Source organism: Planococcus citri, chromosome 3, assembly GCF_950023065.1.
Source record: "Planococcus citri chromosome 3, ihPlaCitr1.1, whole genome shotgun sequence".
In the NCBI taxonomy this organism is placed as follows: Eukaryota; Metazoa; Arthropoda; class Insecta; order Hemiptera; family Pseudococcidae; genus Planococcus; species Planococcus citri.
Genome location: NC_088679.1, coordinates 35,502,072 through 35,529,678, shown reverse-complemented (window position 1 = coordinate 35,529,678; position 27,607 = coordinate 35,502,072). Strand labels below are relative to the sequence as shown.

Here is a 27,607-nt window from a genome sequence, read left to right as displayed (position 1 = left end):
GCAATTTGGAGTTTCTGGAGAAAATTAAAAGCATGTTGAAAGCTCCACAATGGCTAAAATAATGAAATTATGTATGTACATAGCTGTTACTCACTCGTTTTGTTTGAAAAAATATGAAAAAACTGAGAATTTGTCACCATAAATTAAGATACACTTTTTTTAAAAGGCAAATTAGACATTGGAAATTCGCGAGAAATTCACAAATGAGCTCTAGCTTTTAAACTTTGGTGACGAGAATTTTAAAACATGCTATTTCGATCTAATCCAGCTTATTTTCGTTCAAATAAGTTCGATATTTTTTTTTGGTTGCTCGTGGATACTAATGTTACAATGAGTTAGGTACTCAAAAAAATAAAAAATAAAAATGAAATACTTACAGAAGAAAAAGCTTGAAAGTTGAAGAAATAAGATAACTCAACGTAATGATCACTTTTTTCATTAGACATTTAAATAACGCTCACTTAATTAGGTATCAATGATTAAGAACTGTCCACTCGGAGACAATTTTGCTCATTTCTTATATGAAAAAATAATCATTCCAGTCTGCCAAAAATGATAATTTGTAGCAATCATTTATACCAGATTGGCGAATAAACGCTGCAAAAAAATTGAAACAAACTCGCACAAAAATTTACGCGAATTTCAAACTCATCCGAGTATCTAAAATAATGAATGAAACTATGACGGCAAAAACCCAGCCGTCAATTACGTTTTCGTTACTTGAAAAAATCCACGTCAGCATGGCATATCCGAAAAACGATGAAAAGCCCCGCTGGAATAATTTTACACCGTCGTCGAGCGAAATGGGGAACACGATAAGAAGAAAAATCAAGTTACAGACACCTGTTATCAAAACGCAATAAGAAAAATAATTTCAGAAATGTACAACACGATGTAATTAAGGGATAAATTATCGGTTAGCTGTGAAACGTGGGTGAAAACCGCGGCGCGGGATGGGGGTCGAAAATTTCCCGGAGGAAAAAGGCGAAAATCTCACGTACGGTACCTTGAGCGCACGGACGGAGAGCGCCCGGGCAGCTTCAGTCCCAGCAGTGAATATCACGGCGCTCGCTCACTACGTAAGAAGCGGAAAACTATCCCGCCTGTATTTTCGCGTTATATGGTATTGCCGTTTTCAGGCGTTCGTAAAAAAAAGCAACTAGTGTTTGTATTAACGTTTGTGTTTTTATGTGAACTATCGTTTTCTCGCGTTTCGTGTCGCTGTATGTATGTAATTTTTTTGCACAAGACTATTTTTCGCGCCTTTTCAATTTATTCTTCCGTATATACAGGTGAGTTATAAATATTTTTAATTTATTTTTTATCGCCGGTATTCGTTCGTCAATGAATTCTTCAACTTGATTCGTTTCAACATACGAGTAGAGGAAAATTTCTTCTTGATTTATTAGCTTGGTTTTCGTTTTTCATTTCAAAATTACAAATATCATATATCTGTAGGATTTATAACTTCGCAAGGCTATTTGGCTGGAAAATTTTTTTGCTCGATGAAAATTCCATCATTCGGTATAATATGAGCGAAAAATGTATAATTCATTAAATTTTTATTCTCTTATTTATATTTTTTTCAATAACTGTGTCGTATATGTCGGTTTTTATACGCTTGTAATTTTCTCGAAACTTCTCTCTGATTCCACTATTTGAAAATATAAAATGTATAGGAAAAATTTCGTAATTTATTCGGTGCAATTTACAGGAATGTAAAAAATTTTACTTTCGTACTATAATTTGAAGTGGAAAAAAATGCGAAGTATTATTAATTTCCTATACATCACCAAGTCAATTTATATCTGCGCTGATACAATTTAAAAATGAAAATAAACACTCGATATTTTTAGTTGAAAAATATCAATTGAAGCTCTGGCTAATTGATATGTATTAGAAATTAGAATGATAGGTAAAAAATTATCGCCAATGTCAAAGATGAAAAATAAATTTTTTTTCAATTTCTCAAAATTTATTTTACGATAAAAAACGATGCCACTGGCGCTCACAATTTTGGGTAAAGTTTCATCACATTTTTTATGCTTCAAGAACTACCTATACAGTCTCGAGTCAAATGATCATTCGTTAAAACCTTAATTTTTTCAATTTCAAGAGGTAGTCTTTGGATACTTACATTTAAATGTGTTTATGGCATAATGAATACCTATTCACAGAAAAACTCTCACCACTACCTTGTTTAATTTTTTAATTTTTTGTGTTAATAGATATATATTAGGTAGGTACAGGCACCTACTTTTCAATTTAAAATCACATTTCAGAGGGATTTATACAGTTCCAAATTATTTCAATTTTTTCGATGTGGAATACTTGTTTCTTTCTTCAGAATTCAAAATTTTTAATTATGTATTTGGCACCTATAATTTAATGTTGGATAAGATTTCTGACACGATTGAAAAAATGCTGAGAAAATTTCATGGTCGTTTTTCATGATCTAAAATATTCTTAAAATGTTGACTTTTTTCATTTTTTCGAGTAAAGAAAAATCTTTTCCGAGGAGCAAGCGAGTTTGTCCAATTTCATTTTCAGCGGAGAACAAAGGAATGAGAACGGCAAAAAATACAATAATGAAACGACAAGATGAATAATATTATCTATAATTAATAGAAAACTGAAAATTGTACACTAAACCGAAAAATCAGCGATGTATGATGCAATGAAAAAGAGAAAAAATCAAATTCTATGATGTTTAGTCTTGAAATACACTGTAGCATGATCCATGTAACCCACTCTGCCACTCAATTTCTAAATAATTTTCATTAAAGATGACGGGAGGGGGAGGGGTGTCTTTTGCACTGGAGATTTGTTTAAAATTTTCAAGATTCTGATCCACAATGCATGATATTGACTTTCAAATAGGTACTTGAGATGACAAAATACATGGGCCTCTTGAAAAAAAAGTCCAATGAAGTTGAAATTTCTAAATCTTGCTCAAAATCAGTGGAAAATTTTCGTACAAGGGAACTTCTTGAAGTGTCCGCCTCTGATTTGAACAAGATACCTATATAGTTACTAATTTTTGAAAATATCCATCTTTTCAAACCTCCATAGTCAAAATTTCACATGCCCAAATTCATCCATCCAACACATACTTTTCAACTTCCCCCAACTAAAACAAAACAGACTTACACTACAGATAAAAGGAAACCCACCTACTATCCCTGACGAACCCTCAGAAATTCAAAAATTCATCTCCCTAATAAAAAACATCAACCTCACAAACCAAATCTAACCCCCCCCCCCTTACGGGTGTAATAATCTTGTAATTATAAACACCAAAAAAAAAATTCTTGGTTAAAGATAAATTTTTTTAAAAATTAAAAACTGGAATTTTTTAGCGATTCAAGTATTCTTTTCTGGATGTATTTCTTCAGTAAAAATAATGATTAGTCCTGAAACTAATATGAACTCCCTCGAGCCGAATATTGCCATTTCGAGCCATTTTAAAGCTTTCAGCGCGATTTTGGAATTTTTCAGAATTTTTAAATTTGTTTTACGAGCTTATTAACTATCTGAGCCGATTTCCGGACATTAATTTGAGTATGTTTGTTTTAATTTTTTAAATTTATTCGGTCCCTCATAAAATATACCATGATCATAATAAATTACATTTTTGAAATATCTCCCTAGAAATCGGTTCGCGTGTGGATGGATATACTCATTAAACAGTTCAAGAATAAGCCATTACTCAATTTTTAACTGTTCAAATAAATTCTACACCCTCTGAAAAAAATTTAAAACTCTTAGTGAAATCTAGGAATCGCGTTCGAAGGCTCCAGAATGGCCAGAAATAGTGAAATTGGGTTCGGAGCAGTTGATTTTGGTTTACTGAATTTTGTTTTCGAAAAAAAAGCATAAGGTACCTAAATCATTATAATGATTTGGAATTTTTAAAAATTTGCCAAAAATCGAATGAATAATTTGAACTGCTAGCTGCAATTTTGGTTAAGGAAGTTTGGGAGCATGCTCTTTCCAAAAATTTAGATCCTGTTAAAATCGAGGACAAACACTTCAGAAGTTTTTTTTGTTAGTTTTTGCCAAAAATCTATTTTTCGAAATGATAAAATTTAAAAAAATCAAATTTTTTGTAACAAGAAATCGATTTTTAGAGTAGGGCTTTTGAATGAAAATAAGAGAAACACATACCTACTACAGAGTACAAAATTTTCCCCTTGTACAGCAGTGATTCATTTTTCTAAAAAGATGAGTAAAAAAGTAGGTACATGTGTAGATAGATGTACCTACTTTGTTTTTGCAGAATATTCTGAACGATGGTTCAAAGTTCAACTTAAATTGATCGTTTCTGATGATAAATTTCATGTTTTTTTAATATTCCAGCTCAAAAAATTATTTTTTTGTAAGATTCAAGGGTTCAACAAAAAAAATTGACCTTCACACATGCATCTGAATTGACGGATGTGATACTTGAGGGTTCCCTGCATCGCTGGATCTATTGGTCGATTTGACACTATAACAAACTGCCTGCATTTATTTTTCTTATGAATTAATAAAGTATCCTATTTATTAAAACTGATGGAGAGTAATCGATAAGTACAAGTAGGCATGAATGTGCCTGTCAATTTTCTAATACGAGTAGGTAGTAGGTATACTTACTTGTACGCGATGAAGAACTACTGGATTGAATGCATCCTCATTTAAAACACACAAAATAAAAAATTGTAATAATTTTCATGCAGGTTAATACTCTAAAGACAGAAATAACCTGATAAATTTAGACCAAAAGAAAAAGGTTTCATACTGCGTACTTGAGTAGGTATAAGGGTAAAAAAAATTACTACGTAGGTATTATTCTTAGGGTATTTAATTAACAGGTATCATCAAAGAGGGTTCCTTTTTAAAACATTCCATTCGTGTTTAATTATTTGATTATAGTGCATTGTGTATCGTTGTAATTGTTATCAGTTCAACAAATCAGAAAAAGTTGATGTGAAAAAAAAAACTATCTATTGTAATTTTGGCACTTGAACTCACCATCAACCTAACCTACCTACATTTACGTATGATAAAAAAGTATGTAGGTACCTGATAAAAGCAATGCCAGATTGGTGATTAACTTGAAAAGAAATTCGTGCAAAAATTTTCAACACATAACTACCACATAGGTAAGTACATACATATGTATGTATAAGTACCTACAACACCCCAGGAAATATACCTATTCTCGTAACCTATGCACTGCTTTCCTTATTTGATTGCAGATTAAGTAGGTATAGTGTAAGGGTTGCGCGCACGCGCTCGACTCGTTGTTTATTCAACAGTGAAATCAGGTATATTTAGTCGGCAGAGGTACGTGTTGATATTGCACAAGTTGAATGTTTTTGATTCGAAATGAAATTCTGAAACTGCCTATTTGAAAAGTAATCTTTTTTTGCAGCGATATACTTATCTAGGGTATTATTTACTTTCGATAAATTGTAGTTGTTCGACTGCAATCAAACTTTTTTGTCGTACTTATTTGAAAAATATGAAAAATATTTGGTCTCTGTGTACATTTTTTTTCACATGTATTTTTTTTAGGTGAAATTGTTAAGTACAAAAGTTTATGAAAAAGTTTTGAAGTTCGATTTAACACGATAGAGGCATATTTATTTTCATTCGCAACGAGATATTTTTTAACTCTGTCCTATGTTTATTGCTGCTCGCTCGAAGAGAAAAAAAATGGAAAAAAAGTTTTCAAAAGAAATAATTTTTTGATCCTTGAAAAATATATTTCTTTAGAATTACTTTTCGGCGTAAAATGTGTTTAAAATGTATTAAACTTCGTTACACATCGTTTATAAAATTTATTTCGATATTCGGTTGAATGACCTAAAAGCGTGTATTTTCATAGAAAAATAAAATTGAAAAGTCTTGCTGACTGTGTAATTCGATAAAAAGAGTTCACATTTTGATATGTGAGCTGCATCGTACAACGAGATGAAAAATTAATCCAATACGAGGCTGAATTAAATTTTGAAATAAAATTAACCCAGCTTTTTAAACACGAAATGTAATTAATCATATTTTTTACTCGCATTATTAAATTAGGTAAGTAGGTAGTAGGTACCTTTTCTGCACATTTCTTATAAATCGTGTTATGGTTATTTTCAAACTTTTGCGGTGTAGCAATTGTTTTCGAGAACGCATTCTATATCTTTAATTAAAGTCTCGTAAAGATATTCGCGCAATTATCTAACAGTAAAAAGCATACCTAAAACACCTTATAGTAGGTATTTTTATTCAACACTTCGACTAATAAAAATTAAAAACAGACTTCAAAGTGAAAAATATGACGTGATGCCCCAAAATTATTATTTTTTTTTTGTTTCAAAGCCGAGAGTTTAATTTACTAAATGATCTCTTCAATTTTGAAAAGATTAATGCAAGAAATACGACGCACTTGTTTATAAAAATAGTATTCGTAAAATGTGTTGGGGATAAAAAATAAAGGCAAAAATATCAACGGGAAAAATAGTCATATATCGAGGCTTTTAAACGACAGAAAGTCTAACAAAAACATACATATTTGCTCGTTTCATCGGTCAGGGTGAAATTTTTTACTCGAGAGTAAAATGAGAATACATTATAAACGGTAAAGTTTCAACATCAGAAATGGAAATTACATCGAAGAAGGACGCTTTATAGTAAAGAAGCATTTAGGATTATGAAATATTCGCCTTTTATAATGCTTTTTGTACGCTTACGAGGTTTCCATAAATTTGATAAATTACATGAGAAAGTAATTATTTAGAATTTGAAAAAAATAATATACATAGGAATATTTTATATTCTAGAGGAATAATTTGCAATACCACTTGGTAAATTTTCTGTTCATTAGTTTGCGTAGGATTTTTTACAATTTGTGTATAATTACAAACGGCTGTTCGAATAAAAATAATGAGAAATAATAAATCTTGTTTATTAGGATTTTACGTAGAACGCGTTTCACTTTGGAATTAATTAATTTTCGAGCTTTTCAAATAAGTATGCGCAAAGGAATAGCTTGCAACTGGATATAAATCAATATATTTGACAATGGAAACATGACCTAGGTATACTTTAAAATTTATCGTTTAGTGATGAAACAAATTTTTATCACGTTGAAAATGTTCGGTTCATTATCAGATGAACAGAATAATTAAAACGGAGTCAAATTTACTACATTAGAAAGTAGCCAGAATAGTGTAGGTATAGGCTGTACGAACCGCAAAAGTGGTTTCAATGGCGGAAGTATTAAAATATTCTAGTAAATTAATAAACCATTCTAAAAGGGTACCTAGAAGAGTATAAAGGAAATGTATAAAACTTCATTAAAAATCTATTTAAATTCTGATGGGTAAAATTTCTTTAAAATTATATCCAACGGTGGAAAATTATCACGAACGGAAATTATATCAAAGTTTATTAATTTGGGCTGAAGTCACATTACATCGATGTGAGGTGCAAAAAGCGATCTAGCACTATATGCGAGCATGGTTGGACTTTAATCAACTAAGTCGATAGCTTTTAAATAAAATTCACTTAGCAGAAAGCCATAAAGTTACGTTAATGCTATTAACTGCACAAAACTTCCCATAGAACTTTTCAAACTAAACAACCAGCCATCGAGGCGAGTTGTTTTGGTAGCTGAGTTACTTTAGAGGTAGGTACCAAGATGGTGTGAATAAAAATTAAACATTATTGCAACTACTCTAAGTACCTACAAACTACAAGCTCGACTAAGTTTAAGGCCAGAAATCAAAGTAAACTTGCATCAGTCGAGCGGGTAATTTGTACGGGGAAAAAACCTCTTATAACATGTGTTGAAAATCGATCCCTTCAAATTACCAGTTTTATTATCTCCATCGAAATAATCCTTTCCAAATGGGCAGTCATTTTCATGCATTGCGTCGAAGTGTCGATGTGATTGAACGAGCTTAATTTTTTCCTTATTTATTCTCAATTGCAGAAGTGTGTAGGTATTTCGAATGAGTTTTGTATTGCTTTCATAATCTATGAGCTCGAAGATTGCGTATCAGAAGATGAACTGTTTTAGCACAGTTGATGCTCTATTTTCCGGTAGTAATTTCGATCAAAATGTTTTCAGAACTAGAATTTTCTAAAAAAATATGATTTTTCCCACATTTTCCGAATGGAATTTCTTGTTTCAACTTAATTACCTACCTACATATCTAAGATCATATTTCAGGTATTTTATTTAATTTCACTACCTGAATATTCAAAGATCAATTTCATTACTTTAAACACTTCCTTTTCAATGATAGGTACTGCTTTTGATGAAATCTGAAGAGACAAATTTAAAAAGTCCGAGTGTTTTTCTAAACCGTTGCGCATGATTCTATAAGTTTTTATTGTGGGTATGGAAAATATGTAGCACTTGATGACGTGTAACATTTCCCCTTAAAGTTACCTGACTAGCTAATTCGTGTACAGTGATGCTGAAACATAAGAGACACACTGCATCATTAACGTATCAAGTATACCTAACAATGAAAATTTTCAAGTTGGTAAATGATCAATTTTTAGTAAAATGGTTCAATGATTCGGTACTGCAGATACACAGAATGAGTTTTCCACTAAAAAAAAATGAATAATCCCACTCGCAACGAACCATGTACGTATACGAAAGAAAAAAAGACACAAAATTCACACGAAACCCCTTTTCAAAGCTTCCAATGATGCTTGAGTCTACCATTGGTTATGCTAGACTGAACGTGCCTAATAGGGTATTTCTTTCAAAAGTGTACGAGTTAATGATTTTATGTGTATAATTTTCAAGATTTTTTCCTCCACGTCGCGTCATATATTTCGGTTAATTGGGTCGTATAATGAAAAGTGAAATGAATATTAGTGATGAAATTTGTTTTTTATGTCACCGCATCAAACGTGAAAGATGCAAATTTAGACCAAGTATAGGTGATTTTTTCTATTCTTATGTTTGGGTAGAAAAATTAAAGTTGATTAAACATTTCAGCTCGATGATTCGTTCAAAGTTTCGTATATACAAATATGTTCTTACATAAGCATCTAGGTACTTCGTGATTTACATTCCAACTTTAAAAACGATCAATTTTTTGTATTTTCGTTACGACAGAAGTTCAGAATATTTAGAAAATTATAATGAGAAACATGCAAAAATTACTCCATATTATAGTCTATAGGTATTAGGTACGAGTATTGCGTGACGATTGATAATTCTAAAAAAAAAAAAAGGCCTACAAATCCAACGATATCTCGCAAACGATAATTCGTTTTGCCAAAGTTGGTTCGTCGTTTGATATTTGTGATTTGTGATTGTAAATACACTGATAGGTGGGTAAGCAAACCCATTAAAATTTTAATGAAAATATTTTCCAATTTTGAAATTTAAATACTCGCACATTAAAAAAATTAACACAAGAAAAAAAAACACGCGCTGCCATATTATTCAAAAGCAAAAGCAAAAAACAAACTAAACTCCATTTTATCATCGTTAAAGCGTATTTTTAAATTAAAATACACACATCGTTAGTTATATGTTTAGATTCACAGGTTTAGAATCAGCAATAATTTTGTTATTTAATGCACGCGCGGTTTTAAAAAATTCATGAACCATATAGGTATAAGCTTGCTCTTTTGAACTAAAACTTCTTACTTTGAAAATTATTTACAAAAGACACGGGAAAAATGTCACAAATGTACATATTAATATTCATAAATAAATTTTCAATTTCAACCAAGCGTGATAAATTTTTATGCTTGAAAGTACCCACATATAGAGTACCTCGACCGCAGCAGACGACGTTCTACACATATGCTTAGGCAAAGGTGCCGAAAAATTTTAAATTCTCAATTGCTGCGAGCGTTCGATAGATTGAGAGAATTTGAACACCGCGTGTAAAGTTACCTAGCATGTTATTTACTATAGTGAAGATACATACTTTATTAATATTTCGCCAAGTATGGTACCTACCTTATACTACATATACGTGTGGAAGATTTAAAACGATGAGAAAAGCTTTCTGATGTTCGAGTCATTTTCATAGTTGATGGAAAACCCTGTTCGACCTGCGGTTCAGATTATACCGCCCTTTCGTCGAATCTATTGGGGAATATATTCGAAATGCTTTTAAAAGTATTTGCGGATTCGTTCAGGTAAAAAAAGAAAAAGCTGCATGTGGGTGTTTTGGAATTTTTTCCAATCTATACCTACTTAAAGGTCGAGTGACTTCGAAGAATGAAATTAGATATTATGATCAAACATAAATTTAAGAAATTCACCGAGCATGGAATTTTCAAAAGAGACAAATCATTGATATCCAGATGGTAAATTTTGTCTCCAAAAAATTACCTCGATCAAAAATAAGTACATACCTATATACGCTGAAAATACATCATCATTAAAAGAAAAAACCACCGTTCTTCGTAAAATAAAATAAACTTTCGCTAGTGAAAGTTTTCACAAAATAACAAGTCCTATAAAAACTATTTCAAGGGAATTATTTATTCTTGGGAATCAGCAAAAATGAGATTGGAAAAAATCTTTCTCAAGGTAATTCCCAAATGATTAAAGAAATGTTGAAAAATTGCCTATTATAAGTATATTCGCTCCAGGAGACTACAGGAAAAAACAACGGTTACGGCTATCTTATAATTTCTAAAAATAAACTCAAAACAGTGAAATTCGATGATTTTCTCGAGGTTGAAATTTTTATCTTTCAGTCAAAGCGACCCGATCGAATGGAGTAATCACATAAAAATCAAACTGTAAAGCTGAATATTTGTCGAGAGAAATAATTTAATTTTAAGCAGAATCTGAAATACAAAACATAAAAGTGAGTTATTGTACATTATGTATTTTAATAACAATTTCGAATAAACAATTGACGAAAAATTTATTCAATTTTGCCAAAACTTGGCGCCAAATACTCACGTTTATTACACGTTTAGGTGGCTTTTATGACGAAATGGAACAATCACGTCAAACAATACACGGAGTTAAATAACTCTTTTTTGACACCGCGTCATTATGTATGAAGGAAAATGGTGACATAACGAAATTAGAAACATAATCTGGTATTAAATCTAAGAAAACGCTTCAACTATGAGACAAAACCTTCGTTTTAAGATTTCAGGCTGGATTAAAACAGGGTTTTATATACATCTTTACCTTGTATATAAATGTGTTTACGCGAAAACATCATTTGTGATGGTTGACGGTGTATAACTGTTCGTTCATGAAACACGAGTACCTCTACCTACCTATATCTTTTACGCTTGAAAAGTTGCCGAATTGAGTGAAAGATGGAGATTTTTCTTAATTGAAATAATTTTTTTCGATGATTCGTTGTGTTTAGGTTTGAAAAGTGACGTTACTATATATTTTTAAAATTATTTTTCGGATGATTTGAATACAGTTTTTTGGTTCTGAGGTAGATGGGTGGAAATTAAACCTTGCTTTCTCGAGTCTAAGTGTATCAGTAAATCAAGGAGAAGAAGCTCATGTGTCTCAAATTTCAAAAAAATGTTTCTGTAAGTATCTATTTACCTTATTGTAGGTTTTGGACTATTTTTTTTTTTAATTTCAAGAATGGAGTTTTTTACCACCTACTTAGGTATATTCTTGAAGTAGAAAAGTGGTTAAACAAACCCCTAAATTGAAAAATTATTAGTTTCTTGAAATCAGCGGACAATAAGATAGGTACCCACCCTATTTATTCATTTATTCTCTCAGATGTTAGTTATGTTTTGATAAGAGATAGAATTTCCGCAGTTTCATTTTTAAAAGCCAGATTACAGTACCCATAAAACAGTGCTGGTAATTGAAAGAAAAAACCGCACCATAAAAGTCAAGGAAGATAATGAATCACTGTTCTTTTTACAGGCTAGTTGAGTTTGGTAAGCCGATAGTTTCTAAAGAATAGCTGGCTCATTGGTTCAAATGATACCACCTCTTTAATCTAGGTTGGGCGTTAATTTAGAAAAATGTCAAAGGTATAATTTTTCTCTTTTAACCGACGATGGTTATCATTAGCTTTCTTTTAAATGGTACCTACCAGGAAAAAAACGAGGCGCAGGCGGGTATAAAAGCGTTTTTAAAAATTGGCAATTAAGATATAAATGAAAACCTCAGTTACAGTCAGAATATGTTTGTTTTTGATGTCGTCGTTGAATAGGCTGCAGGTATAGAAATAAATGTTCAAAAATCTAATCTATACAGTATCGTGGAAAAAGGTTCAGAAACAGGCTTACGAGTAACTATACACATGTTACAGGCCAATAAAAATATGCTCGCTCATTGAGGAGGTTAAATTTTAACGCAGTAATTTTTTAATAATTTTTTTTTTTCACTTTTGGTCTACAAAAAAAAATGTACATGTACTTTAAACACCACCGTGGCAACGAGTAAATAAAATTATCCGGATTTAAAACCGATGAAAGAGTTTGACTATACGTTGATTTAAACAAAAATGAATGTCATGCAATCAACACTTTTAACGAAATTATCGACGAATCAATGGTGTCGGGTAAGGTATATAAAAATGAAAATTATTACTGTGAAAAAAACTCTTTAGTTTTACCACGTTCGGCAGCTAAAACCGATAATATAACTTGAAGAACGGAGCAAATATTTTACTTTTTGTTTTCGACGAAATTTCTTCCAAACTTTATAAAATCAACGCATCAGAGATATTTTCGACGTAGAAAAATTAAATTGCTACGTTCTGGTCGCATCTTTGGCACGATTTGTTGTTAAAATTGGCTAAAGGTAATAACTTCCATTTTTCTACGTGATACACGTAATCGTAATCCCAGCCCAAATGATACCGATGACGATAGTAACATTTATCTATTCACGTTTGACCCATCCAGTATTCGCCTCGGTTTGGAAATGTTTCACTGTTGGATATATTTTACATTTTTTTTTCGGCGTTACTGATGAATAGACGTAAAAAAAAAAGATCCAATTTTGTTTGAGAAGGTAAATTGGCCAAAATTTTGTTATTTGGAGAAGTAAACGAAAAGTATATGGAATAAGGTACCTACCTACACGTAAATGTGCACAGTGAAGTGTGAATCGTCACCGCTTCTATACGTATAAAAATTCGGTGCAATGTTTCCTAAACTTACGGTGTCGCCACTATAAGAGCTACAACAATTTATACAGATCTCTTGCGCATACTTATACTTACCTCTTATTTTCTCCTACCGTTGACTTGGGGTTTCTGTATTTTCTCGAGTGTTACATTTTTTACTCAATCTCATAGCTCTAGAAATATTCAATTGGATCTTCAATTTTAAAAAAATTAAATAAAACTTCAACCGATTTACTCACTTGAAGTAGCTTTCAATTTTGAGATAAATAGAACTTACTGCCAGAGTTCTGTGCTTGTAGAGCATTGATAACAATCAGAGTCGGCATTTTTGGTTTTCCAAAATGAAAAATAATCTGATGAAATGAGAGTTTTATGTTGAAGGAGTTCTGCGCCAGGAGCTCTTGGTTTTTTCAACGTGAAGTGCGGTACCTGAATCTCAACTTTTTGCCATAATCGGAAATTAATAGAATTTCTATTTTTAGTTTTTCAGACTAGAAATGTTGAAATAATGACTTTAAATAGCGTAATCATCGTGAAAGTTATATTATGATGCCAGATATCAACGTGAGTTCTGCGCCAGGAGCATTATAATTTGTCTCAACAGACCATTAAAACCCCGTCAGGATTTGCATTTTGGTGGTTAAGATAGATTTTTACAAAATTGTAATGTGAAACAATTTCATTATGTGAGAAATATAAGATTTTGGAGTAAGTTCTGCATCAGGAGCCTCGAAATTTTCAATTTTTACCGGTTTAATATAAAGGTTCTGTCTTAAAAGACAATTGAAAATGGCCACATTCTCAATTTTTAGCCTTTCATGCAGGAATGTTTAGAATTTACTGCTGTTATTACATAATGTGGACGTTGTATACCACCGGATGTAAAAAGGAGTTCTGCGCCAGGAGCCTCAGAATTTATGTCAACATGCCATTGAAACAGTCAGGATCTGCACTTGGGTTTTTATGCAGACATTTTTTCAAAATGGTAATGTGAATCCATTTCATCATGTAAGAGATACGATGTCAAATGTTGGAGGGAGTTCTGCGCCAGGAGCCTCAAGATTTCTCACAATATGACATAATGATACAGTTCTCTGGTTTTTATTCTGTGACTGGTTATCTGCGAGGGCTTTCGGTTGGTTTCCTAAATCTTCAGTGGTTCAATTTTGCTGTACCCAGATGCAAATTTTCTATTTCCAGGCACGCCAGAAGCTTAACGGTGATAGGTAAAATGGATATCAATTTTTTTATGGACATACATGGAATAGCCTCTAAGGTAACGATATGTTGGCAGATGGGGGGGGGGGGAGTTCGCTACTATACAGCCTTCAGATTTCCAAAGAAATATTATGTGATAGGTATAGGTATATGTATATTTTTTATGATTTTTACAACTCCTCTGTGACTGATGGCTGTTGAAACAGACCAGATCTGCATTATCAAATTTTTAAGCCTAAATTTTGGGATTTAATAATGTAAAATAAATTATTCTTCTTTCAAGAGTGATGTAATATCAGATGTTGGACGAAGTTTTGCGCAGGATGTTACCAGACGTTGGAGAGAGTTCTGCGCCAGGAGCTTCTAAATTTCTGGATGGGTGGTGTTTGATTTTTTAGCAAGTAAAAACGAATCGCGTATTAAAAGATACACCTAGAAGGCTCGGTGCTGCAATGCGGGGAGGGATTAAATTTTGTTTTCAAAAAATTGTTTTTACATGCAAAAATGGAAAATATTGAAGCTAATTTTTGACATTTGGATAAAAAGGAGTGCCGGAAGTAATGCAGAGTTAAAAGCTTTTAGAAAGCAGATCCTTTTTTTTTTTAATGAAAAAATAATAAATTTTCAGTTTATTTCCATTTATAGTTGCCTACTTAGATTATAATTTTTTGGAATGAACCATACACCTCTCAATTTCGAATAATTTGTTTCAATTTTCAAGTTCCAAAATTGACAATTTGTTTTAATTTTTTTTTAAACAACCCTACCTATTTTCTATAAATTTCAACTCTTTCTCTTTTCATTTATCGAATGAACATGGCCAATTGTTTTTCAATGCATCAAGCTTGTAAATGCTACAATATGTAAATCTCTTAAAGATTATTAAAAATATTTTTTGTTCATTTTTTCTCCACGTCGTCGCGTTTTTTGAAGGCAAAGGTTGTGAGCTGTAATTTTTTTGGGGGGAGGGGGGTATTTATAATTACCTACTAGATTATTACACCGAGTTTGCTGTAATTGTTTTTTCATGATGCGACATGGACGAACTGGAACATCAGCCTCAAATCGTCGATGAAATTACTTCATTATAAATCTTGCTTTGTTGAAACACACTGCAATACAATTGAATTTCCTGTTTCGTAAAATTCGTCTATAGGCCAAATTATTAATGAAAATTTCCCAAGTGTTGAAACTCGAACAATATTACACTTGATAAACCACTTTATACATACTTACATTAAATCCCAAAGAAATTTTGTTCCTTTCTTCAGCATATACTTAAGCATTTAAATACGTGTTAAAATTTCGTAATGGTGCAGCTAATATGCAATAATACGAGTGTTATGTTACCATATACTTTGTTAGTATTATTGTAAAGTCATAGGAACGAAGTTCGAAGGCGATACGAGCGGTTTAAATTCAGCTTGTAATTTCAGCAGCGTAATTAAATTGACACTTCTTTGAACTTGGTTGGCGAAAAGCTTTGTTTACCACACTGGCAAACTTCTTAAGCAACTACATTAATTTTGATTTTATTTTCAAGTCATTCGACAAAAAACTAACTGAATCCGCCCTGTAATTTAACTTCACCTACCTACTTGTTAAGCGTTTAATGTACTTTAATTTAGCGAACAAATATTTTGAAAGGTATTTTTTTCCAAACGTTTAAATGAAATATTACATGACGAGAGCATTTTACAAACCTTATTATTTTTCTAGCAAACCAAGCGTGCTTGGTGTTCATTAAGTAACTAAGTTCGACATAACTGAAACACATATGAGTACGATCGTTTGTATATAAGAGTCGGAAAACTCGAGTGTTTATGCATAGTTGCGAGGTTGTGCTAATAAACACCAAACGCCAAGTACCCACCTGTATTATATTTCTATATTATTACAAAATTGGCGGAATTCTCGAGCTTAAATTAATTGCGGTAAATACCGAGAGGTAAAGCAATTTTAAAAAGCTGTTTTTCTATGTTGCTAGTACAAATACTTTTATTGCTTCCCTTTGTAAATTAATTTTCTACAGGAATTTAGAGCTGAAAGATATTTTCGTTTGTGAAATATTGTATACAATGGTTTTATCTTCGTTCTATTTTCTTTCTTTCTTTATTTTTTTGCAATGGCATTACTGCCGAGCATTTGGACTAAACTATAGACTAATAGGTAGATATGAAAATTTTAGCGAGGAGAGTAAAAGAGGAAACATCGATGTGAGTAGGTACATCGCTCGTTGCATTACAGAAACGTTGGGATTTTAGTAATAGTAAGGTAGGTATAGGTACCTATAATTATATTGTTTCTATGTGTAATCATGTTTGAATAATGATAAAACCTTGTAAGGTTATTTTTATCGAACATGCTCAATGCTCGTAGGGAATTTATGTGAAGGTGTACCTACCTATACATGTAAAAGAGCTTCATTCATTGCGTAAAATTGAAGCTGCGTTATACCTGTTTAATTGCATCAACGTGAAAAAATTGCCCATCTCTTTTTTCTTTTATTTTCTGTGCAATGAATATTTTTACAAAGGCTCTCTTTTGTGTTCGAAGGTCTCGCTAGAGTATCGAAATCATGTCCAAGGGCTCTTTATATCTATACTTTAGCTACCCTTCTCGTTATCATTCATTTTTTTTTTGCGTAGTGTTTTCTCTCAGACCCACCACATATAAGTTCCGGGCCTAGAAGCGAGATTTCGAAATATCGATTTAAATATTTTTTTTATAGCAAAATAACAATTCCAATAACTCCACAATGGTGATCATCGGAAGTAAAATACTTACCTATGAGAACGAGTGAACGTGTTTGTTACATTTTTTTTTCGACTTCGTAGAACGAATAAAAATATTCGAAATACCTACTCGAATAAAAATAGGAATTTCACATCTCACTAAATTAAAGAAATTCCATAAATTAATTTTTGTAAGTGAAATACCTTAAAACATGGCTGTATCGTAAAAGAAAATATATTTTGTTTTCAAAGAGGAAAAATCCCATTTCACAATTCAACCTTGAAAATTTTTCACTCCAGTTGGAAATTTGTGGCGCGTAAATTGAACAACATTTGTAAAGTCTCGAGTAAAAAGGTTTTTATTCTTTAATAAACATAAATAGCTAGAAAGAATCAGTACATGTACACTGAAGTAGGTAGGTACTTAAATGGTGTAACCTAGCATTCGGTCTAATAGTAAAAAGCTGCGATTTGATACAAGTGAGGCGTGAAATAAATACGTGCATAAATAAGAGTACAAGAGCAGCATGGATTTTCTCAAACCGCGTAAACTTCACGGCACCTTATATGTATTTTGTTGAAATACTAAATGTTTTTCTGTCGTGCGAACTTACCAACGTAAGTACTCGACTACTCGTATATTGTCGAAGTACAATAATTTTCACCTAATTGTTCCTGTATCTACGAGGTAGGTTTTTTTTTTATTGCTATGTTAATGGTTTCTTCACAATAGGTTTTATTCTGAAAAGTGGGCTTTCGGCTAATGAAAGAATGGCCAAAATCGATTACCGATTAGAATGAAACTGTGTTCGTGATTTGCAGTGCACTTGCAACTTTGGTTGAGGGTTCATCAAGGACCCTCTCCACAGTTTTAGAACATTACTGCAGAATTCTAAGTGAAGGTTAGTTCAAAAATGAATTTTTGACCCGTACTGTGGCCTCTGGGGCAGTGAAAAACTACCCATATTAGACAAAGGATTGAAAACATAGGCCCATTTAAAATTATAGGTAAATTTGAAACCAGAAAACAATTCAGACACCTAGGACGTATTTGCTAATCGTATTCTATAAGAACAAAAAGAAGATATTTGAACTATACTCCTCTGAAAGTATAATCAAAGTAAAAAGGCAGATTCACTTGACTTTAAAATGTTGAGAGTTTAGTTATAACCATTAGAAAAGCTTTTGTTGAGCGAATTTTGTGGTTTTTTGGTTTTAAAATTTCATCATTCGAACTTCGCTCTGCATTCATCTCGCATAAAAATTCCAACGTCTTTTTTAAATATTTATTGTTGCAAATTGGCGCGTGATTTCGAGTCACAAATTATTATACTTTTTTTGTTTGCAGACGGCGTTTTTATATGTACATTCAAAAAACAAAAAAAAAGACTATGCAGCGAAATCCGTAAGATTTCTTCGGTTCTCGCCAAAAAAAAATCAATTTATTTAGCATCATTTTCATCCTTTAGCTTTGAAAATGCAAACATCAAATTGAGTAAAATATTTACTACGGTATCTGCCCTTTGAAAGAGATTTTTTTTCATGTCGAGAGTATTTACCTGCGTTAAGATAAGAAAGTCTCTTATAACACGTGCATTGTTTAGATGGGTACGTCAAAATAAAGCCATATAATCACAGAGAAAAAGCCAGCAACTCTAAATTGTGTAAAAATAAGCCCCACAATGACCCTTTCACGTGGCTTGGAATTTCCACAATAATAAGACATTACAACGAAGAACGCGAGAAAATTAAGCACAATTTTCCCTGGAGACGGTGTATACCTGTTTTAGAATATGGTAACGATAACATTAGCGTATCCGCACATGAAATAATTTAATTAGTCGAATAAACGAGAGAACATCGAGTTTTAGCCGCATTACACTGCGTCATTCTGCTGATGATTTACTTGTATCGGAGAGACCATCTAGTCTGAAATTAAAAATGTAACGAAGTAGGTAATAGGGCGACGGAGAATTCAATTTTACGAGAATCATCGTTTAGCGTTGCGAAAACAAGTAGGTAATAGTAATTCGTCGACGACACAAACGATGTGCGTGTTTCTTCGCATATACTCGTATGATTATAGTCGCAAATTTATTTTATTACGATAGAATTTTAAATAATCCATTAATCGTGTTAATCCTCATAGCGAAAAAAGGTAACAGCAGTCGAGTTCGGATGTATTTAAATTCATCATTTAGGAACGAGCGATGAGCTCTTGTTTAAAGAGCGGATTGAAGAACAGACTTGTGAAAAGTGTATGAGAAGATGTGTTAACATCGGATTATAATTATTATACATTATTTCAAGCATATAAGCACAAAATTCACGGCAAAAACAAGCTGAAGATAGAATTAATGATATACAGGGTGTCCCAGCACAGAATAACGCCTTCCACCGGTAACATATAGGCAATCCATCCTGAGTACCAATATGCATGTTTGCCTACCCTCGGATTTGAAGGGGCCCAATTTTACTCGCATGAAAAAATTTTGTTTTATTTTGCGTGGTAATTTTGAAGTTGCACATTTTGAACGATTTTTAAGGGAAAAAAGTTTTCAAAAATTTGCTTGAGAGTGATTATTTCAACTTCAAAATCTCGTTAACTTCTTAATTAGTCAAGATGGAGAATAATATCTGATAATGTTACGTGAAGAAGACATTTTTTTGAGATCTTCAAGAAAAATGATAAGAATGACCAATTTTAGAACACTTTTTTTCAGACTTTTCATCTGGCATAGTCTTTGCTGATCAACTAGCAGGTCGATAACATGGGAAAATTTAGACAAAATGAGCAAATTTTTATCCATCATGGTTCTATGATGGGTTGCCTATGTTACTGGTGGTAGATAGCGTTATTCTATCCTGGGACATCATGTATAAAAGTACATATTAAGAACGGGTATTTTAAGCACAGTTTTTTTCGCAAACATAGTGAGAGCTAATCATGAATATCTAATGAATTCGTTAAAATTTGCATTACTTGAACTAAACAACCCGGCAACTTATTTGTATCCTTCGAATGAGCGGTTAGGCTACTTACCTACTGTACTATCTTCTTACAAAAGAAACAGGAAGTACCCAGTCTTAGTTTGAGCCACTCATCATATTATAGGTACGCATACCTACGTTTGCTTGCTAGTTTACCTAATCAAATGGTTCCCAATTTTTCTTCAAAAGTTCTTGCATTGTTTCGTTTCGTCTTCTTCTTTCAAAATGAGGAATAGAATTTCCTTCTCGGTTACCCTCTCCCCTCCTCTCAATTTAGTTATCGACTTTCAAAAGAGTGTAGACTGAATTTTGGATTTTTGAATGTGCCTTTCAGCGCTCGAATGATGAGATTCAAAATTTTAAAATCTACTAAGCATTTCAAAAATTGAAAAAAGTTGGAGAATCTTTCTGAAAATCATTGTTAGAGGTATGGGTACCTATCTACTAGTATTTGATTTTGAAAATACCACTTCAATGGATGATTTACCATTCTCACTTTAAAAATTTCAGCATTCATCTGAAAACCTGGAATGACATTTCACCATAATTTTTTTCTGAGTTCCAACAATTTAAAAAAAAAATTAAAAACGAATTATTTTATTTTATCTGAAAAATAATTTTGGAAAATCGACATTTCGGATCGAAAAATTTCAATTGTTTTAAGAACGTCAAATTTATATGCTTGAATTTCATTTTTTTCTCAATTAAGTACGGTTGGCTTCTCTTTGACTTGTTTTGAAGAATTGGAGGAGGAATTCGATAAAAAGGTGTAGTAAGACTTCAGAAAATGTTTTTGCTTATAGGCAAATCACCAAAAAATTTTCGAATATTTTTTTCGATTTTCAATGTATTAAGTATCTACCTATCTATATTTTTAAATTTGTGACCCCTGTAAAAAAAGTGATTGTTCCACTCAGGAGTCCAAAAAATTTCTTGCATCCTCTTGAGTCCTCTCTACAACTTCTTATTGGATTCTTCTTTTAATTTTCTGGAAAAAAGTAGAAGCTCCCCCTCCACTTAACTGAAATAAAATGTTGAAACGCGCGAATGAAAATGCATAAATACGTACCTATACCTACAGGTGTGCCTGCTTTCCATTTTGCAGAAATTCATCATTTCAATGCACCTGGAACGCAAGATGGAACAAAAAAGAAGGCCTTTTCTCTATTTATACATAGGTACACTCCCATTTTTGAAGCACACGTGAAAATTACTTTGTAGAAAAAAAGTGGAAAAAATGTTTTACCTGTAAATTTCTCAAATTTTTAAACAATCTAAGTACATGTATTAACATATTGGCAAACCCCAAAAACCGAATCATTAATGCATGGGGAAACCAACCGAAAAATTTGAAAAAATGATGAATTCGAAGTTTTGACGTACGAGTTATTATGCATCGCCCTTTTATTGACCAGTTTTTAGAAAAGGGGTCAAATCCTTGATTATGACTGAGTTAGAGATCGCTCTTGAGCATTCGAACTTTAGTCAATTACCAACAAAGGTTACATACCATATAAGTTGGTAACATGATAATTTAGATTATATCTCTGAAGTCATAATGGAAAACAGAAGATTATGTATAACTACATACATATAAAACTAGATTCAGAAAACTAGCTAGGTAGGTACATACTTATAAACGTTGCACAAAATACACTACAAACATATTACTGGAATCTGATAAATTTTACAATTAATTGCATTCACGATCGAACAGATGGAGGAAAGTTGCATACAACGTTCAATTTGAAAATTGCATGCACATAAACGAATATGTACGTACCTACTTCTCGTCTTTTTCATTCTTGTTCGAAATCATCCTCTACCCTCCATCCTTCATTCTCTATTCGAGTATTCAAAAACAACAATCATTATGATTACTTTGTGAAAATTAAACAAAGCAAAAAAGGAAACATTATTCGCATTTAGTAATTTTGTGAGGAAACCACAAATCTGCCCTTTTATTGTTTACACAACAAAGAAGAAACGTAAAAGAGGCCAAAAATTTGGCATAAAGATAAGTACACGGTATATTCAAACACAATAATATCGTTTATTTTTGTAAATATAGGTAAATGTCTAAGAAAATGAAATTAAACGAAAACCGTGGTCCCATCACACCTCGACATAATATCAATAAGACCACTCTGCGATGCCGTCTTGGTACTTGAACTTTTAAACCGAATTTCCGGCAATTTTCTTCGTTTATTTTTACTTTGGTGTTTCTGTAAAGCAAGCGCTTTTACAACTGTTGTTGGTTCTGGAAAAAAACTCCGCAAACGAGGCAATAAAATCGTTAATTAAAAACTCTTCTATAACGGTTTCTTATTTTAAAGAAGGTTTTTTTATAATTTTCTCAACACGAATCGCCTTTTGTTACATTTAAGCGTTTTATTCATTTGTTGTATGTGGTGCGTGGCTTAAAAAGTTCACGTGGAAGGAACAGTATGGTTAATTCCCACGTTTAACCTTCCAATAACGTTTCAGTAAAAACACAGTATTTTTTTTTCTTTTTGTATTAAGAAAACACGTTTGTGTAATTCTTTAATCTGCAGTTGCCAACATGAAACGTAAAAAATAAACATATGTAACGAAGGATAAAAGGATAAAAGCTGTTTTTGTACTCGAAAAAAATTAAAATTAATGATCACGAATTTTACCCAACTTGTAAGATAAGTTTGTCACAAACAAATGATTATCATATTACATATTAGGTACCTATGCATAGTGCTATAATGATCTTATTATGAATATTTTCTGCGCAGATAAGCTAGTCAATGTCTGTGATCCTTGTTGAAGATGTTTTATTAAAGTTTCCAACTTACTAATATTGCTTGGTCTGACAGACCGAATATTTTATGGTTGTAAAATCTGAGAAAATGAAAATACCTCCGTGAAATGATTAGATACTTTTCTACTGAATACAATTGAATGGTTAGGTGGGTATGTAGGTACCTACCTATTCTCGAGTGCCTCGAAAAGCATTACAAATGTAAATTTGCCTCCGCTTTTATTAGATATACTGTTGATAATTTATGTTAAATTTTATTATAAATATTAGGTAACCGATTTTTCAAAGGTCATGGTTAATATCACAATGAGAAAAATTCAACGACAACGACATAATACCATGCGGAAAGGTAACAAGCTAGTCGACGCGCCAACCGCCAACGTAAAATGTACAAAATAGAACGAAAACGAACTTCACCATTTGGCTCGAGTCAAATACATCCTTTATGGCTGATTCGTTATTAATCTCCCTTTTCTTCGTCATTGTGAAAAACTTGTTGCGTTTGTGTTTTAAAGGTTACACTATTCCTTCATGTTTATGAAGGTATACCCTTTATACGGTTTGAAATAAAATAAAGAATTGTATTTTCAGCCATTTCCTTTTTACGGCTTCGCAAAATAATCTTAGGGAACAAAAATGCTAACCGAATTACGGTTTTTGGGCTTTTTTTTTAAACGCGAAAACAACAATTGAAATTTGATTATTATGCATAAATTTTATTTACTTTGATCGAATTCTAAAATAAAAAAGTTTATACGTGGGATTTCTTTTTGAAATGCCTATATCACGTATAGAAAATTGTTACGTTTTTTTTTGCGAATATAACTACGCGTATATTTTTTTATTAAACGCGAAATTTCAGCTCTATATAGGAATGTTATGAAAAAAATTCCCAACTATGGATGTTTTTTTTCATCTTTTAAATAAAATTAAAACGCTTTGATGCCTTCAAATAATGGGTTGGTTACAATTATTTTGAAAGAATTAAGCATTCTCTTATCGCGGTGAAAAATAAAATTTAGCAATTTAATGCATTTCGCCATTGAATTATTCATCCTAAGCGCACTCTGCGTCTCCTGCTCTATCGCTATACCTATTCAACATAAAAAAAAGAAAGAAAAAGGGTTCGTTTCGACTCTATTGTATTGAGAAATATTTTCCTTTCCTTTTCAACTTTGCTTTTGAATTCTTCATTGAAAATTTTTTTATTTTGCTAATGCTCCAGGATACGAAACCTGAAATGAGAAATCACCCTTTCATTCACAGGAAATATATTACTGGGTTTTCGTTTGAGGTTCCGTTTTCTTCATTTTTTTTCTTTCTTTCCTTCTTCTCTTTTTTTTTTTTTATTAATCAACTCAAAATGAATCGTTCATTTAACTTATGATTTGTGGGTTTTTATACTGAAAAATATATTCGCACCTTTATTTTCCGAAAAGAAAAATTAATGCTGAGAAATGTACTTACGCTTTTTAAAAATCATTTAAGATTTAAACGGGTATTTTTAAATGTCAGAGTAACGAATGATTTTTTCAAAAGAGAGCATTTCCAGAAGTGTTTTTAAACATTGGAATTTCCTGAAGAACTGGCTAATGTAATGGAGCTCTCAAACCAACTTATATGCCTACTCCCCTTCCCCATTTCAATTCGTCTTTCAATGAAAAAAAATCTATGCGTATTAAAAACCAAAATAAGAACTATTTCATAATATCTTACGTTTATAGTTATAGCTGAATCTAAAAATCCGATGAAAATTTGAAAACCTTGAACTCTAAAAAATTTTAAAGTTCTTAATCTCCTTGACTATGTGTTGAACTTGAATAAAAATTTGTACATGACTTATTTTAGTCAACTTTGAAAATTCCAACGATTGAAGTGAAAGTTGTAGAAGTCGACATTTCCAAGCAGTAGTAATGAACGTAGCAGTTCCTTCAATTCTGAACGCATTAACGAGAAAAGTGTACGCGTGACGTGCAAAACCATTCATACCACGAATTTTGAATGATATTTATGGAACAAAGAAGTTCATTTCTAGTTGGAAGTCTAATACTCTACTAACATGGGTATGTATGTGTCATCTGATTCCACTCCCCATTCGTCAATGAACGAGTATAACTCAAAATTGTAGTAAAATTAAGCATTTTAGAGTGAAAATGCGCAGAACAAAACTTCGGTTATAGCTTGAAATTTTCTATTGGTAACCGCGCTATTAAATTTTTTTTTGGGTGCATGATTTCAAATTTATTTAAAACAATATAATTTTTTGAATTTTTACGCTATTTTTCGAATTTTTCAGCATTTTAACATAAATTACCTACCTATTGATTTTATGAGAAAACTAAAGCATATCGAACCATGAACGTAAGTAAGATTTCCTTTCATCTGCAAATGATTTTAATTTTTTTCAAGGAAGAATTGAAAATTTTATAAAGAATAGCTCAAGTAGAAATATTTTGAAAATTTTCTAAAAATATCAAGAGAGGTAGGTAATTGTTTACTTTCAAAGGGTATTCCCGGGTAAGATAGGTGAAATGGCCCTGTTCCCAGATTTGGAAAATCATGATGGATTATTGTTGGGTACCTCCAATAAAAATTTTCGAGCGGAATTTCCGCCCCCCAACCCACCCCCCTTGGTCAGTATGGCCAAAAAACGCGTTTTTTGCGCGAAAAATTCGGTATCCGTGAGTGGTGGGGATAAAATTCTGGTACCACGCGGAATGTGTAGGGAAAGCCTGGGTCTTTCAACACGATTTTTTTCAAAATTTTTTATTGTAGTGGTGGGGGTAAAATTGACAAAAGAAAACTTTGAAGCGCCACAGCTCCGAACTGAAGGGTACTACACAAAAACTGTTTTCGCCAAAATGTGTCTTTTTACAAGTACTTTCTTCCTACTAATCCATGAAATTGAAATTTTGTCTGCAAAAGGCTCATATTTGCAAAAAACCCTGAAAAATACACGTTTTTCGCGTTTTTTTGCAAAATTATGCGAAATATGCAAAAAATCTATGGAACAAAAAATGTTGAGCGTCGAATTTCACCCTACAAAACGTGTTCAAAAGGTTTTCAAAACGCTCATCTACTGAGCTAAGCGCGCGCACACATCACATCTTTGCAGGAAAGTCATGAGATGAGGTATTATGGCACCTGCACATGTGCATCAAAAAATCTTGACTTTTTGTAAAAATTGCCAAAAAAGCACATGTGTTATGCCAAAATGTTCAAAAGATCTTATCGTCAGAATAATTGTAAAAAAAGCCTCATTTTTGCCAAAATTGTAAAAAAAATTATTATTGTCAAAATTTCCAAAAAAGTCCCGTTTTTTGCCAAAATTTGTTGAAAAACTACCTTTTTTGATGTTGGATAAGGTACACAACGCGTATACTTTTTTTTCAGAATATGTAGTATGGGTAAACGATCTTTAAAAATGCTAAAAAATTGATTTTTCAAACGATTTGTCCCTCATGATGGGCCAAGTTTTTGAGTTTTGCTAAGATTTGTTGAACATGTACGTATGGTACCAGTGGGACCTATTGGATTTGAAAAAGATTTTGTTAACATTTTTGAAAACTGAAATTGAAATCGAAATTATTTTCTGCAAATACTGATTTTGAGTTAGATTTCTGAACAATTTTTGGGTAATTTGCCCATTCTTGGTAGGCAATTTTTTGTAAGTTTGACTTGTGATATTTTCATTTTGAAGGATTTTTTTGACCAAGCATTGTGGAAACGTGTTTAAAATGAGAAGACTATGAAAATCATAACTGAATCACTCTGACCTCAATTTGAATTTTTTTGGTATTTTTTTATTCACAGAGCTCATGATTACAATCTAAGCCAACTTCAGTGGATGAGTGTTTTGACAACCTTTTGAACACGTTTTGTAGGGTGAAATTCGACGCTCAACATTTTTTGTTCCATAGATTTTTTGCATATTTCGCATAATTTTGCAAAAAAACGCGAAAAACGTGTATTTTTCAGGGTTTTTTGCAAATATGAGCCTTTTGCAGACAAAATTTCAATTTCATGGATTAGTAGGAAGAAAGTACTTGTAAAAAGACACATTTTGGCGAAAACAGTTTTTGTGTAGTACCCTTCAGTTCGGAGCTGTGGCGCTTCAAAGTTTTCTTTTGTCAATTTTACCCCCACCACTACAATAAAAAATTTTGAAAAAAATCGTGTTGAAAGACCCAGGCTTTCCCTACACATTCCGCGTGGTACCAGAATTTTATCCCCACCACTCACGGATACCGAATTTTTCGCGCAAAAAACGCGTTTTTTGGCCATACTGACCAAGGGGGGTGGGTTGGGGGGCGGAAATTCCGCTCGAAAATTTTTATTGGAGGTACCCAACAATAATCCATCATGATTTTCCAAATCTGGGAACAGGGCCATTTCACCTATCTTAACCGGGAATACCCTTTACTTCTTTTTTTTTAGGAGAATGAAATTGGGCCATACTGATGAGTATACTCAACTCACATAAAAAAAAGAATAGGTAGATTTGTACTAGGTAATCCTTTGATATATCTTGTATAAATGCACATTTAAGAAGATAATTAAAAGTTTGAAAATTCCCAATTTTTTCCATGTCTTGTGGGCCATTTTTTCCCTATAAGCTAAAAATAAAATAAAATAAAATAAAAACGACCCACCAGCTAACGTTTAATTGTTGAAATACATCTTTAAAGACGTGAGAATAATTTCATAATTCGCGAAGATAATATTTATTGATTTCGAAAATATTTTTGCAAAAATACATTCAAACCTATCTAGAT

At 32.1% G+C, this 27,607-nt stretch overlaps 1 protein-coding gene across 7 annotated transcripts in view; it reads left to right on the top strand.

Moving 5' to 3' along the window:
* Positions 1 to 1,053: 1,053 nt before the first annotated feature.
* Fife (regulating synaptic membrane exocytosis protein fife) overlaps positions 1,054 to 27,607 on the top strand; it is a 212,513-nt gene continuing 185,959 nt past the window's right edge. For all 7 annotated transcript variants that reach the window (XR_010557979.1, XM_065358812.1, XM_065358814.1 and 4 more), the window contains exon 1: positions 1,054 to 1,292. The gene's annotated coding sequence lies outside the window, so the exon portion shown is untranslated. The remainder of the gene's footprint in view (positions 1,293 to 27,607) is intronic.